The sequence below is a fragment of the Rhinoderma darwinii genome, chromosome 3 (genome assembly GCF_050947455.1).
Source record: "Rhinoderma darwinii isolate aRhiDar2 chromosome 3, aRhiDar2.hap1, whole genome shotgun sequence".
NCBI lineage: Eukaryota > Metazoa > Chordata > Amphibia > Anura > Rhinodermatidae > Rhinoderma > Rhinoderma darwinii.
The window spans coordinates 276,292,692-276,307,116 of record NC_134689.1 but is presented as its reverse complement, the minus strand read 5'-3'; positions in this window follow the sequence as shown (position 1 = coordinate 276,307,116).

Genomic DNA, 14,425 nt, shown 5'->3' with positions numbered 1-14,425 from the left:
GAAAAATTTTTTTACAGTCAAAATAAAATAAAACTTTTTTTTGCCCAGTTTTATTTAGTAAAACTGTCAAAACAAATAACACATACACATATATGGTATCCCCGCTATCGTAACGACTTGAACACTAAAATGAACACATTAATTAAACCGCCGGATGAACGGCGTCCAAAGAAACCACAAAAAACAATGGCAAAATTCTCTCTTTTCTCCCATTCCCACCATAAAAAAATTAAATAAAAGAATCTATAAGTTCTATGTACCCCAAAATAGTACTAATGAAAACGACACCTTGACCCACAAAAATCAATCCCACATACGGCCACATTGACGGAAAAATAAAAACGTTTCGGCTCTTGGAATGCAGCAATGCAAAAACAAGTAATTTTTTTCTAAAAGGGTTTTTATTGTGCAAACGTAGGAAAACATATAAAACCTTTACATATTTGGTATCCCCGTAATCGTGCCGACCCATAGAATAAAGTTAACATGTTATTTACACTGCATAGTAAACGATGTAAACTTATAACGTGAAAATCAATGCTGGAATAGCTGCTTATTTTCAATTCTCTCCTAAAATAAAGTTAATAAAAGTTAATTAATAAGCATCTAAAAACGGTGCAATTACAAAATACAACTAATCCCACAAAAAACAAGCCCTTATACGGCTAGGTTGACGGAATTAAAAAAAAGTTACGACTCTTGTAATGCGACCGTGAAAAAACAAAAAATAATCCTTGGTCATTAACGCGCAAAATGGCCTGGTCATTAAGGGGTTAAGCCATGAACTATCACTACAGATTTTTATATTTTTTCTTTGGTTGCCTATACAGTCAAAAATAGAAACAATTTCAAGAACTGCTTCTTTAAAAGATAAAAAATAATAATATGTGTCTCTCTCCGTACCACTACTGCAAAATGCCAAGAGGGTCTACGAATTATGTGTTTTTGTCTTCCTTTTGCATTTTTGTGTCTATCCCATCAGAAAATATATTGTGTTCTGCTATACAAATGGAATTGTTTAATCTTATTTTATAATTATTGTTTAGTTTTACAGCTAAAAGCAACTGTGTAACATTTCCTTTTAATCACTTTGGATTTCTGCAGTATAAAGATATTACTGTGCCGAAACTGTTCTTTATGGGAAGGTTTTTCACTTTATTAGATTCCATTCGTGTTGTTATTGTGGTTCCCCTCTGAAGCTATAAACGTGATCCATATGTAGTTCTGGTGCCCCTGTAGACATGTACAATTCAACCCCCTGGTCTCAACCTATGATAAACCTGCAGGTAAATATGGTTATGTTAAGTGAATATCAAAGGGATCAAGAGAAGAATGTTCACATGTTATAGAATTTGTTCCATTTCAAACTGAAATGTGCAAACTGATGATGAGCTGATAAATATATATTTAAGAAGTAAATCACAAGATTCAGGCCTGTATCAATATACGACAGGATAAGGGGAGATTCACACGAGCGTTGCGTTTTTGCGCGCGCAAACAACGCGGCGTTTTGCGAGCGCAAAAACCATTTGACAGCTGCGTGTGTCATGCGTGTCTGATGCGCGGCTGCGTGATTTTCGCGCAGCCGGCATCATAGAGATGAGGCTTGTCGACGCCCGTCACTGTCCAAGGTGCTGAAAGAGCTAACTCTTTCAGCACCCTCGACAGTGAATGCCGAACACAACAGCGAAAAACCTGTAAAAAAAAAAGATAAAGTTCCTACTTACCGAGAACTTCCCGGCCGTTGCCTTGGTGACGCGTCCTTGGTGACGCGTCCTTGGTGACGCGCCTCTCTTGACATCGGGCCCCACCTCCCTGGATGACGCGGCAGTCCAAGTGACCGCTGCAGCCTGTGATTGGCTGCAGCCTGTGCTTGGCCTGTGATTGGCTGGAGCTGTCACTTGAACTGAAGTGTCATCCCGGGAGGTCGGACTGCAGGAAGGAGACAGGAGTAATCGGTAAGTTAGAACTTCGTTTTTTTTTACAGGTTCATGTATTTTGGGATCGCAAGTCACTGTCCATGGTGCTGAAACAGTTTAACTCTTTCAGCACCATGCACAGTGAATCTCTCCCGACGTCGCGGACCGGAAATTTTTTTGCCGGGTTCGGCCAAAACGAGTTTGGCCGAACCCGGTGAAGTTTGCCTCGGTTGTCGGGGTTCGCTCCTCGCAAAGACACTCCGTTTGGATGCTTGGAAACAGAAAAGCACGTGGTGCTTTTCTGTTTTCATTCATCCTTTTCACTGCTGTTGCGCGAATCACGCTCGTCCCACGGAGGTGCTTCCGTGTGGTGCGCGTGATTTTCACGCACCCATTGACTTCAATGGGTGCGTGATGCGCGAAATACGCAGAGTTATTGAACCTGTCGCGCTTTTTGCGCAGCAGACAAACGCTGCGCAAAAAGCACGGACTGTCTGTACTGCCCCATAGACTTGTATTGGTCCATGCGTGCCGCGTGAAAACCACGCAGCCCGCACGGACCGAATACACGCTCGTGTGAATCCCCCCTAACCCTCATTTTGGCACTTATTTGGTGATAGGCCTTACATCAATATTGCAATTTTCATACAACTTAAGGCTATGTTCACACGGGGTATTTTGCCGAGTTTTTTGACACGGAAACCGCGTCGCAAAACTCGGCAGAAACGGCCCGAGAACGCCTCCCATTGATTTCAATGGGAGGTGTCGGCGTCTTTTTCCCGCGAGCAGTAAAACTGCCTCGCGGGAAAAAGAAGCGACATGCCCTATCTTCGGGTGCTTCCGCCTCCGACCTCCCATTGACTTCAATGGGAGGCAGAGAAAGCGTATATCTCGCTGTTTTATGCCCGCGGCGCTCAATGGCCGCGGGCGAAAAACGGCGCTATAATTGCCGCGAAAATCGGCGTGCAGGGAGAGGAATATCTGCCTCAAAGTTCCAAACGGAATTTTGAGGCAGATATTCCTCCCCCAAAATACTCCGTGTGAACATAGCCTTACACTCCTTCAAATTATGCATTAGGCTGGGTTCACACTGAGTTTTTTGCAGGAGGAAAATCTGTTTGGAATTTTGAGGCAGATTTTCCTCTGCCTGCACGCCGTTTTTCGCAGCATTTTTTTCCCGCGACCATTGAGCGCCGCGGGCATAAAACGCTGCGAAATAAGCTTTCTCTGCCTCCCATTGATGTCAATGGGAGGTCAGAGGCGTAAACACCCGAAGATAGGGCATGTCCCTTCTTTTTCCCGCTCGCGGGAAAAAAAACGCCTCTGCTTTCCATTGAAATAAATGGGAGGCATTTTTGGCCGTTTTTTTGGTGCGTTTTCCGACGCGGTTTCGGCATAAAAAAACATTTAAAAAAAACTCTGTGTGAACTGCCCCTTACAGTGGACCATACCTATGCTTTAAAGTCCATGGGTAAACAACCATTGGCTCTCAAGGTCCTTTCACACTTGAATATATTGCAGTGGTAGTAGGGCATAGTAGAAGACTACAGTCTGGCCTGTAAAAGAAGGTAGGGGAGTTAGAGCTTGGGAATATATATAATATGTTTTTTATTATTTTATTCAGTATTTTCATGCTGTTTAAATGCTGCAGGGACATAAAGAGAAAGCCTTTCCCCTGCCCACACATAGTCATTGACAGTTTTTCCTGTATGGGTTTGTATATCACTTTGTCTGTCAATCACTTTGAAGTTCTGCAGAAAAAAGTCTATGGACAAAATGCTAGAAAAAACACCATACCTTGAACATGCTGTGTTTTAATAAAAATGCCAGTGTAGTTAAAAAACACTACCAAAATGCCAGAAACAAGTAACAGGTGACAAATCAGAGGTAAAGCAGAAGTCATTGTGGGAGTTAGCAGCTGTGTGTGGAGAGCTGGCAGCCATGAGCAGGGTAGCAAATATAGAAGCTACACAGAGAAACACAATAGGTGGGGCACAACACTAAATGAACGGTGGGAACAATTTTTGATCCTGAGCAATGGGAGTATATACGCCGTGTTCCAAATTATTATGCACATTGGATTTAAGTGTCATAAACATTTAATTATTAGTTTTTCAATTAAACTCATGGATGGTATTGTGTCTTAGGCCCCATGCACACGACCGTGCCCGCAATCACGGCCTGCGATTGCGGGCACGGCCGGCCGCTGACTGACAGCCGCATTTTCGGGCCGTGCTCCCATACAAAGTATGGGAGCACGGCCCGCAAAATGCGAAAGAACGGACATGTTCCATAATTCCCGGATACATTTCCACGGCACTGACACCCTTCCGTAGTGCTACGGAAAGGTGTCAGTGTTCAATGAAAGTGAATGGCTCCGTTTTTTACGGTCGTGTGCATGGGGCCTTAGGGCTCTTTGGATCATTGTAATCAATCTCAGACACCTGTGATAATTAGTTTGCCAAGTGTGCCCAATCAAAGGAAAACTACTTAAGAAGGATGTTCCACATTATAAAGCAGGCCACAGGTTTCAAGCAATATTGGAAAGAAGAAGGATCTCTCTGCTGCCGAAAAATGTGAAATAGTGCAATACCTTGGACAAGGTATGAAAACATTGAATATTTCAAGAAAACTTAAGCGTGATCATCGTACTGTGAAAAGATTTGTGGCTGATTCAGAGCACAGACAGATTCGTTCAGATAAAGGCATAATGAGGAAGGTTTCTGCCAGACAAATTAATAGAATTAGGAGAGCAGCTGCTAAAATGCCATTGCAAAGCAGCAAACAGGTATTTGAAGCCGCTGGTGCCTCTGGAGTCCCGCGAACCTCAAGGTGTAGGATCCTCCAGAGGTTTGCAAGTGTGCATAAAACTATTATTCGGCCACCCATAAACAATGCTCGCAAGCAGAAACGGTTGCAGTGGGATCAGAAATACATGAAGACTAATTTTCAAACCGTGTTGTTTACTGAGGAGTGCCGTGCAACCCTGGATGGTCCAGATGGATGGAGTAGTGGATGGTTGGTGAATGGCCACCATGTCCCAACAAGGCTGAGACGTCAGCAAGGAGGTGGCGGAGTCATGTTTTGGGCTGGAATAATGGGGAGAGAGCTGGTAGGCCCCTTTAGGGTCCCTGACGGTGTGAAAATGACCTCTGCAAAGTACGTATAGTTTATGACTGACCACTTTCTTCCATGGTGCAAAAAGAAGAACCATGCCTTCCGTAGCAAAATTATCTTCACGCATGACAATGCACCATCTCATGCTGCAAAGAATAACTCTGTGTCATTGGCTGCTATGGGCATAAAAGGAGAGAAATTCATGGTGTGGCCCCCATGTTCCCCTGACCTCAACCCTATTGAGAACCTTTGGAGCATCCTCAAGCAAAATATCTATGAGGGTGGGAGGCAGTTCACATCAAAACAGAAGCTCTCGGAGGCTATTCTGACATCCTGCAAAGATATTCAAGCAGAAACTGTCCAAATACTCACAAATTCAATGGATGCAAGAATTGTGAAGGTGATATCAAGGGGTCCTATGTTAACATGTAACTTGGCCTGCTAAGTTTTTTTTTATTGAAAGAGCTTTTGATTTCTGTAAATATGACCTCTTGATGCTGCAAATTCAACAAATTACCATTTTAGTTCTCTTTACAACCTTTAAAATGTTTTGATCTCTGTTGTGCATAATAATTTGAAACAGTGCATTTTGAGTTTTTTCTTCTAAAAAAAACCTGTTATCATTAGGAGATTTGTTCAATAAAATTTGCATTATACTCCAACGGTACATGGCTTGAAGATTATACTGACTGTCATTTGCATCGACTATTTAGGAAAATCAGCGAAAAATAACATTTGCATAATAATTTGGAACGCGGTCTATAAGTCACTAAAATCTGTACCCCCAGTTGTGAAGATTGCCAAAAAAAAACTAAAAAGTCTTGGTTAAGCCCCCTGGGTTTTTCAAGAATAAAGGTTAAAAATATTTCATTTTTAACCGTTTAATAACTCAAATAAATGAGACAGCTAAACATAAAATGTCACTGTGAAAATTGTCAGTGATATTTTGCTCATGCAAAGTCTAGTTTGACAGTGATGGCCACAGTGTCAAATTTGTTATAATATCGTTACCCAGGAGCCAAGTTGTTAGGGGCCGTTCACATATGTCCAGCGTCCACTTCAGTTTACCTCCGGCATGTTGAAGAAAAGCCGGAGGCAAACTGATGTTAGAACGGATCCCATCGTTTACTATGGGATCTGTTCTGGCACAAAGGACATCCATTGTGGCGCCGCACAGCGCCGGATCTCCCTGGGTGCCGGATCTAAAAATGTTACCTACAGCGTTTTTGGTTCCGGCTCTCAGGGAGGTTCGGCGCCGTATCCTATCTATTTTAATAATGGCCGGATGAATGCACCTGGCGGGGATGTGGATGTGAGCTAGGAGCGGAATCCCCAGTCATAGCATTGCCGGGGATTCCGCTCCAGGCGGAGACCCTGAGAACTACCCTCCCACCCAGGGCCGGACTTAGGGGTGTGCGACATGTGCGATTGCACATGGCGCATCACCCCAGCAGGTGAAAGGGGGTGCTGCGCTGGCTCCCTTCCCCAGCTTGTTTCAGAAGTGCCCGGGCCCAGCAACCCAGTAGTCGCCTTTCCGTCCGTCCGCTTCTTTACTCAGCGGCATCGCTGCCACTATAGCAGGCTTAGCGGGTATCTCCCTGCTCTGCTATCTACTAGCGCCACTGTAACTCCCTGAAGGAGCGGAATCCCCGTGCGGCCGGGGATTCCGCTCCTGGAGCACTCCGCTTGATGTCTCTGTCCATATATGTACGCTGTGTACGGGGATTCCGCTTCAGGAGTTACCCTTGATGTCACTGTCCATATATGGACAGAGACATAAAGGGGAGCACTCCAGGAGCGGAATCCCCAGCCAAAGGGGCATTTCGCTCCTTCAGGGAGCTACAGTGGCGCTATCTACAGGAAGGGGGTGCTTTCTACATGGGGGCTGTTGGCACTACCTTCAAGGGGACTGTGTGGCACTACTTACAAGGGGGATGTGGGCTGTGTGGCACTATCTGCAAGGGAGCTGTGGGCTGTGTGGCACTACCTACAAGGGGGCCGTGGGCTGTGTGGCGCTACCTACAAGGGGGCTGTGTGGCGCAACCTACAAGGGGGCTGTATTGTGTGGCGCTACCTACAGGGGGTACTGTGGCATTATATACAGAGGGCACTATCTAAAGAGGGCACTGTGGTATTATCTACAGGGGGTGTGTGGCACTAGATACATGGGGGGGTGGCACTATCAACAGAGGGCAATGCGGTATTTACAGGGGGTGTGGCACTATCTACAGAGGGAACTGTGGCATTATCTACAGGGTGGGGTGTGGCACTATATACAGAGGGCACTGCGGCATTAGCTACAGGGGGTGTGTGGCACTACATACAGGGGGTGTGTGGCACTATCTACAGAGAGGGTTCAGCTTTTCCGACGGAATCAATAGCACAGTCAATTGCGCTATTGATTCCGTTGGAAAAACGACATCCTGCCGGAACGTTGAGAAACGGAAACCATTAGCAGTGTTTCTGTCACCATTGATATCAATGGTGATGCAAACGGAAGCTGTGGTTTCCATTTGACTTTCCGTTGTGGGGTTACCTTTTACGTATTGTATTGTAGGTCTCAGGGCGTGCTCACACAACAACTTATGCAGAATTCAGCAGCTTTTTGGTCACAAATTTTTATTAGCAAACCATTATGAATCCAACGCTTTAAATATTGTTCATGTTTTGGAATCATTGATCCAACTGGTAAATCACATAAAAATTTATATTTTATAAATTGAACCAGTTCAATTTGTTGGGTGATTGAAGTGCTACTTATGCTTTGTGATATATTTAGTAGTGCTCGCTTTATGACAATGACGAGTATACTGTCATGATAGAGCTACTGCCTACCATTCATGAATAATATACTCCTCATATGTGGGCAACTAGTTAAGGCAGTTTTCCCATCTCAAGAATTAATGGCATATCTGCTTGCTTGCTTCGTTCTGTAACTCCCGTAGACGCCAATGCAGAATTTTGCGCACAAGAGTGGCCATCTCTTAATTAAAGCAGATTCAACAAAGAGGAAACGGGTTGGGGGACCCACATTCTCCAGAGGTGAGACCCTAATATATTAGTCGTGATATGTCAAATGCTTGAGGTTGGAATGCCCCTTAAATATGGATAATGATGTAAATTTAGAGTAATCTCAAGAATGAATCATCATTAACATTTGTCACGTAAGTCATTCTTCTTGTCATTATTAAAGTACAATTTCCTATTCGTGTTTAGTTTCAACATATGAGTCAAACTACAGCTGTTGTGTCGAGATAAAAATACATACAAGTGCATTTAAGGAAAACAATAAGTGAGCCCTCCTAAATTGCTGCTACTGCTGCTGAGTCACTTGCTGCGGCTTGCTGGGTCTAAAGTCAATCTGGCATTCTTACACACTAATCTCCATGGGTACTACCAGCCAGTTTAAGTGACTAATGCCCTATGTCTGTGTGTGATAGGGCAGCCCCTATGCTTATGATGCCTGAATTTCCATTCCCTGAAGTCAAGTAAGATCTGAAGAAACAAATAAGGCCATTTGATGTTTTCTAGAATGACTTTCCATTTAAATGCAAAACAAATTGCTTAAATCAAGGATGTAGTAGAACATTCACAATTGATATTACTGCAGATGAGGGGCATATGTTTTAAGATACAATCTAGAAGACTGCAGACTGTTGTAAAACAACTACTGAATCACAGTTTGCTGTTTTTAGAAAGACAATATAGCATTTATTTTACAACAAGAAATTATAGTCTATTGATTAATGACATAATTAAGGACATACTCCATAATCATAAAATGTATAGATTTAAAGTCTATGTACGCCTTTGCATCGGTTTTTTTTTGTATAAAAATGTTTATCAGTGTTTTTACTTTTTGAGCTACAGCTGCTTTGTATCCTGTATACAGAGCAGCTGTATCTGGCGCTGAAACCGGTATCTGTCAGATGTGCGGGACTGCCAGGTTCAGTGTCATCGGGTCCTGCATGACTCTGACACGCAGAATCGAGCTGATACCAATCAAATCTAAGTTCATAACTTAGATGCAATCAATTATAGGTGGATCCTGCGCTTTTCCGGATTTGACAGATTTAGGTCTTAGTGCACGATACAGAGTACCAAAAGTGCACGATACAGCTGCTCTGTATACAGAATACAAAGCAGCTGTATCTCAAAAAGTAAAAATTATTTTTAATAAAAAGAATTTAGAAAGTGGCACCAATCACATTGATAGACATTTTTATATAAAATTAACAAAACATACTTTCACACGTGTACATAGTCTATAAGTAGCAGCCAAAAAGTTAGGATATGCTATAACTTATTGATCAGTGGTCAGCATCCTTCAGTCAGCACCCCACCCTTCAGTATGTTATAACATATACCACCTATCGACGGATAATCTTTAAGAAACTGTCCTGATGGGATTTCATGCTGGTGTTACCATAACAACGCTGCCCACTAACCCTCTAAAATATGCTGTGTATTTGTTACCGGCAACTTAATTTATTTTTGTTTTTTCACAGAGCAAACACCAGTACCAACCAAGCAAGATAATGTGATAGTAATGAAAAGGGTAATCGCCCAACAGTGTTTTATGATATGTCAATGAGCTATGTTAGAAGATCACAATGGGGGGGGGGGGATCCTGGAGCAAATAAACAGCCCTGGAGCTCATCATAAAGGGCTTATATCATCAGAGACATCACCTAGCAGTTTGATTTTGCTGGGGAGGCCGCAGCCAGCCAGACAGGCATTTCCTCATGTAGTACATGAATGGTTCGATCCTGCCAGAACAGAGCATCTGTTCTGACTGTTCTAAGTTCCTAATAGGGCATGTGGACAGGGGTTGTCTTCATAAGACAACCAATTTAAGTGGAGAGAGATCTCCACATAAGTGTGAACATCTTTGCACGGAAAATCAATGGTAATAATCAGCTATCTATCCAGTGAATATGAGTGTCAGTACCCACTCTATCAGGATGTAAGTGCGGGCCAGCCGTCGGACGCAAATTTACAAAGGGGGATTTTTCTTGTAATGAAGTAATGGCCGGATCTAAGCTGAAAGCCATAAGGGTAGGCCAGCATGAACAGGGGTGCATGAAGGGAAGAGTTAACTATAGGGAGGAGGAAGAGTAGGAGGAGGTTTGGAGGGGGGTGTTATGGGTGGGTGAGGGGTGATAAAAAGGTCAGAGCAGGTAGTGATTCGCGGCATTACCAGAGCAGACAGCAGGTTCCAGTTTGGTGTGGAGTCACGGCAGTGTGAAGGTGGATTGTGGGTCCTTGAAGTTGGTGGTAAATTGGTGCAGGGGGATTCTTCGTGAGTATGGTCCCTCCCAAACTATAATTTGCTTGGTTGCCTGACTTTCAGTCCCCCGTTCTCCCTATCGCTGCCAGCAATCTCACATGTATCCCCTATCCTGTGGATAGGGGATACATGTCTTTTGTAGGACACACTGTAGGTCGCATTTTTGGGGGGGGGGGGGTTGGGGATGCTGTATGGCGTTCCCTACAGGGGGGGGGCTGTATGGCGTTCCCTACAGGGGGGGCTGTATGGCGTTCACTACAGGTGGGGGCTGTATGGCGTTCCCTACAGGGGGGGCTGTATTGCGTTCCCTACAGGGTGGGGCTGTATGGCGTTCCCTACAGGGGGGGCTGTATGGCGTTCCCTACAGGGGGGGCTGTATGGCGTTCCCTACAGGGGGGGGCTGTATGGCGTTCCCTACAGGGGGGCTGTATGGCGTTCCCTACAGGGGGGGCTGTATGGCGTTCCCTACAGGGGGGGCTGTATGGCGTTCCCTACAGGGGGGGCTGTATGGCGTTCCCTACAGGGGGGGCTGTATGGCGTTCACTACAGGGGGGGGCTGTATGGCGTTCTCTACAGGGGAGGGCTGTATGGCATTCCATACAGGAGGGGCTGTATGGCGTTCCCTACAGGGGGGCTGTATGGCGTTGCCTACAGGGGGGCTGTATGGCGTTCCCTACAGGGGGCTGTATGGCGTTCCCTACAGGGGGCTGTATGGCGTTCCCTACAGGGGGGGCTGTATGGCGTTATCTACAGGGGGCTGTATGGCGTTATCTACAGAGGGGGCTGTATGGCGTTATCTACAGGGGGGCTGTATGGCGCTATCTACAGAGGGGGCTGTATGGCGCTATCTACAGGGGGGTGTATGGCGTTATCTACAGAGGGGGCTGTATGGCGCTATCTACAGAGGGGGCTGTATGGCGCTATCTACAGAGGGGGCTGTAGGGCACTATCTACAGAGGGGGCTGTATGGCGCTATCTACAGAGGGGGCTGTATGGCGCTATCTACAGAGGGGGCTGTATGGCCCTATCTACAGGGGGGATGTATGGCGCTATCTACAGGGGGGCTGTATGGCGCTATCTACAGGGGGTCTGTATGGCGCTATCTACAGGGGGGCTGTATGGCGTTATCTACAGGGGGGCTGTATGGCGCTAGCTACAGGGGGGCTGTATGGCGCTATCTACATGGGGGGCTGTATGGCGCTATCTACAGGGGGGGCTGTATGGCGTTATCTACAGGGGGGTTGTATGGCGTTATGTACAGGGGGGCTGTATGGCATTATCCACAGGGGGCTGTAAAAAAGGCACTATCTACAAGGGGGGGGGTTGTATGACACCCAGGGGAGGGGGGGCCCCAGTCAAAAGTTTGCTATGGGGCCCAGTCTTTCCTAGTTTTGCCCCTGTGTACCATAGTTTAGCTATTACTACGGTTTAGTCAATGTGAATAACCAAAGTAATAGGGGACTTGTGTATAAATGGTTGTTCAGCAAGCCTTTCCATTGATAATACAGAGCCATATATAAATATCAAGCAAACTGTGACTGGTCACATCATGAGTCCATATTTTATTCTGTAAAGGGAAAAGCACCTCCGTGGTTTACATAGGTGTAGTTCTTCTTTAACAGAAATTTACTATACTCAGTTCCAATGTTTTCAATATTACTTGGGAAGTCTTAGGCTGGGTTCACTCTGAGTTTTTTGACGCGGAAACCGCGCCGCAAAGCTCGTCAAAAACGGCCCGAAAATGCCTCTCATTGATTTCAATGGGATGCGGAGGCGTCTTTTTCCCACGAGCGGTAAAACCATATCGCGGGAGAAAGAAGGGACATGCCCTATCTTCAGGCGTTTATGCCTCTGACCTCCCATTGACATCAATGGGAGGCAGAGAAAGCGTATTTCGCTGAGTTTTATGCCCGCGGCGCTCAATGGCTCAATGGCCGCGGACAAAAAACGTTGTGAAAATCACGGCGTGCAGGAGAGGAAAATCTGCCTCAACCTTCCAAATTTTGAGGCAGAATTTCCGCCTGCAAAAAACGCAGTGTGAACCCAGCCTTAAGTTGGCCAGCCAGGTGTAGACACAATGGGCATGTGTAGTGTTGTACTTAAGCTCATAAATATAATATAGCGCAGTAAGACGACTGCTGGGGAGCAGGTGTATGAGGCTCCTGTGAAGTACAAAGAGTGAGCACATGAACACAATAAAACACATCTGTTTGGTTGAAGAAATTAATATTAAGGGGAAAATTCCCTTTGCCTTCAGCATTTTTAAGATATAAAACGATGTCTGTGTTATTGTACTTGAGTTGGCACCCATTCAAGAAAAACAATTGATATTGTTTTTTTCCATGGAGAAAAATTAATCATAGTTCTACATTTATCTGTGCTCTTTGCTGTTTTCTACGTATATAAAATAGAAAACTTGCATGGAGTACCCTTCACACTGCAAAGTAGGGGTTCGCTAACTGGAACCCTGTCACTTAGTGAGGTGCATTCATCCTGCACGTTGACACCATCGCCAGATTTCACCGCATGACACCAGACCATATACTTTTCTTTATTGTTCAGCTGGACAGAGTTGTAGTCAAGAATTACCTCAATATAATACACATCAATGAACAATTTCAAGTTATGTGTGTATATGAGGTTTTTGGACATCCCTTTCCAAAATGATGGGTGTTAATATGGAGTTGGGCCCTATTTTGTAGTTATAACAGTCTCCACTCTTTGGGGAAGGCTTTGCCTAAAATTTTGGAGTGTTTCTGTGGAAATTTGTACCCATTCAGTCAAAAGAGCATTTGGGAGGTCAGGCACTGAAGTTGTAGGACAAGGATTGTTTCAGATCGGCATTCCAATTCATCCCAAAGGTGTTGGATGCGGTTGAAGTCAGGGCTCTGGGCCACTCGAGTTCCTTCACATCAAACTCATCAAACCATGCCTTTATGGACCTTGCGTTTGTGTACTGGGGCACAGTCATGCTTGAACAGGAAAAGGCCTTTCCCAAACCATTGTCACACAGTTGGAAGCATACAATTGTCTCAAATGTCTTTGTATGCTGTAGCATTAACATTACCCTTCACTGAAAATAAGGGCCTAGCTCAAACACTAAAAAACTGCTCTAGACCATTGCCCCTGCTCCACGAAATTTTACAGACATCCGTCAGACTGCCAGATCGTGAAACATGATTCATCACTCCAGTTTTCACTGTTCCATAGTCCAGTGGTGGCGTATTTCAACCACTCCAGCCAATGCTTGGCATTGTGATCTTAGGCTTGTGCGCAGTTGTCATTAAGCACCCGATACACAGTTCTTGTGCTGAAGCCAGTTTAGAACTGAATGATGAAACTAAGGAAAGTCGTTATTTATGAGCCATGCGCTTCAGAACTCTTCGGACCTGCTCTATGAGTTTGCATAGTCTACCATTGTGTGGCTGAGCTTTTGTTACTCCCAGATGCTTCCACGTCACAATAATGGCACTTACAGTTAACTAGTGCAGATCTAGCAGATTAAATCTTTTACAAACTGACTGAGCTCTTCAGTACGACCCATACTACTACCCATGTTTGTCTATGGATATTGTGTACCTGTGTGCTTTATTTTATGCACCTGTTTGCAATGGGTGTGGCTGTAAGACCTGTACTCAATAATTAGGAGGGGTGTCCACATACTTTTGGCCATATAATGCCTTTATACAGCACATGTTGATGGTCGAGGCGGTAGTCTTTACATCTACATTGACAATCTAATTTTATCTGATTAAATTTGACTAAGAATTTTCACTACAAAAATGATTTATGACCATAGCAAAATATATGTACTTATGTATGTCATAATCAGATAAACATTCTTATTAAGAGTAAATAATGGAAAGCTTATTTGATCAGAAATACACTATATGGCCAAAAGTATTGGGACACCTACACATTGCACCTACAGGAGCTTTTATGACATCCTATTCTAAATCCATAGGCACTAATATGGAGTTGGTTCCCCTTTGCAGCTAAAACAGCTTCCACTCTTTGGACGAGAGGGTCTGGCTCGCAATCTCCGATCTAGTTCGTCCCAAAGGTGTTTGATGGGGTTGAGGTCAGGGCTTTGTACGGG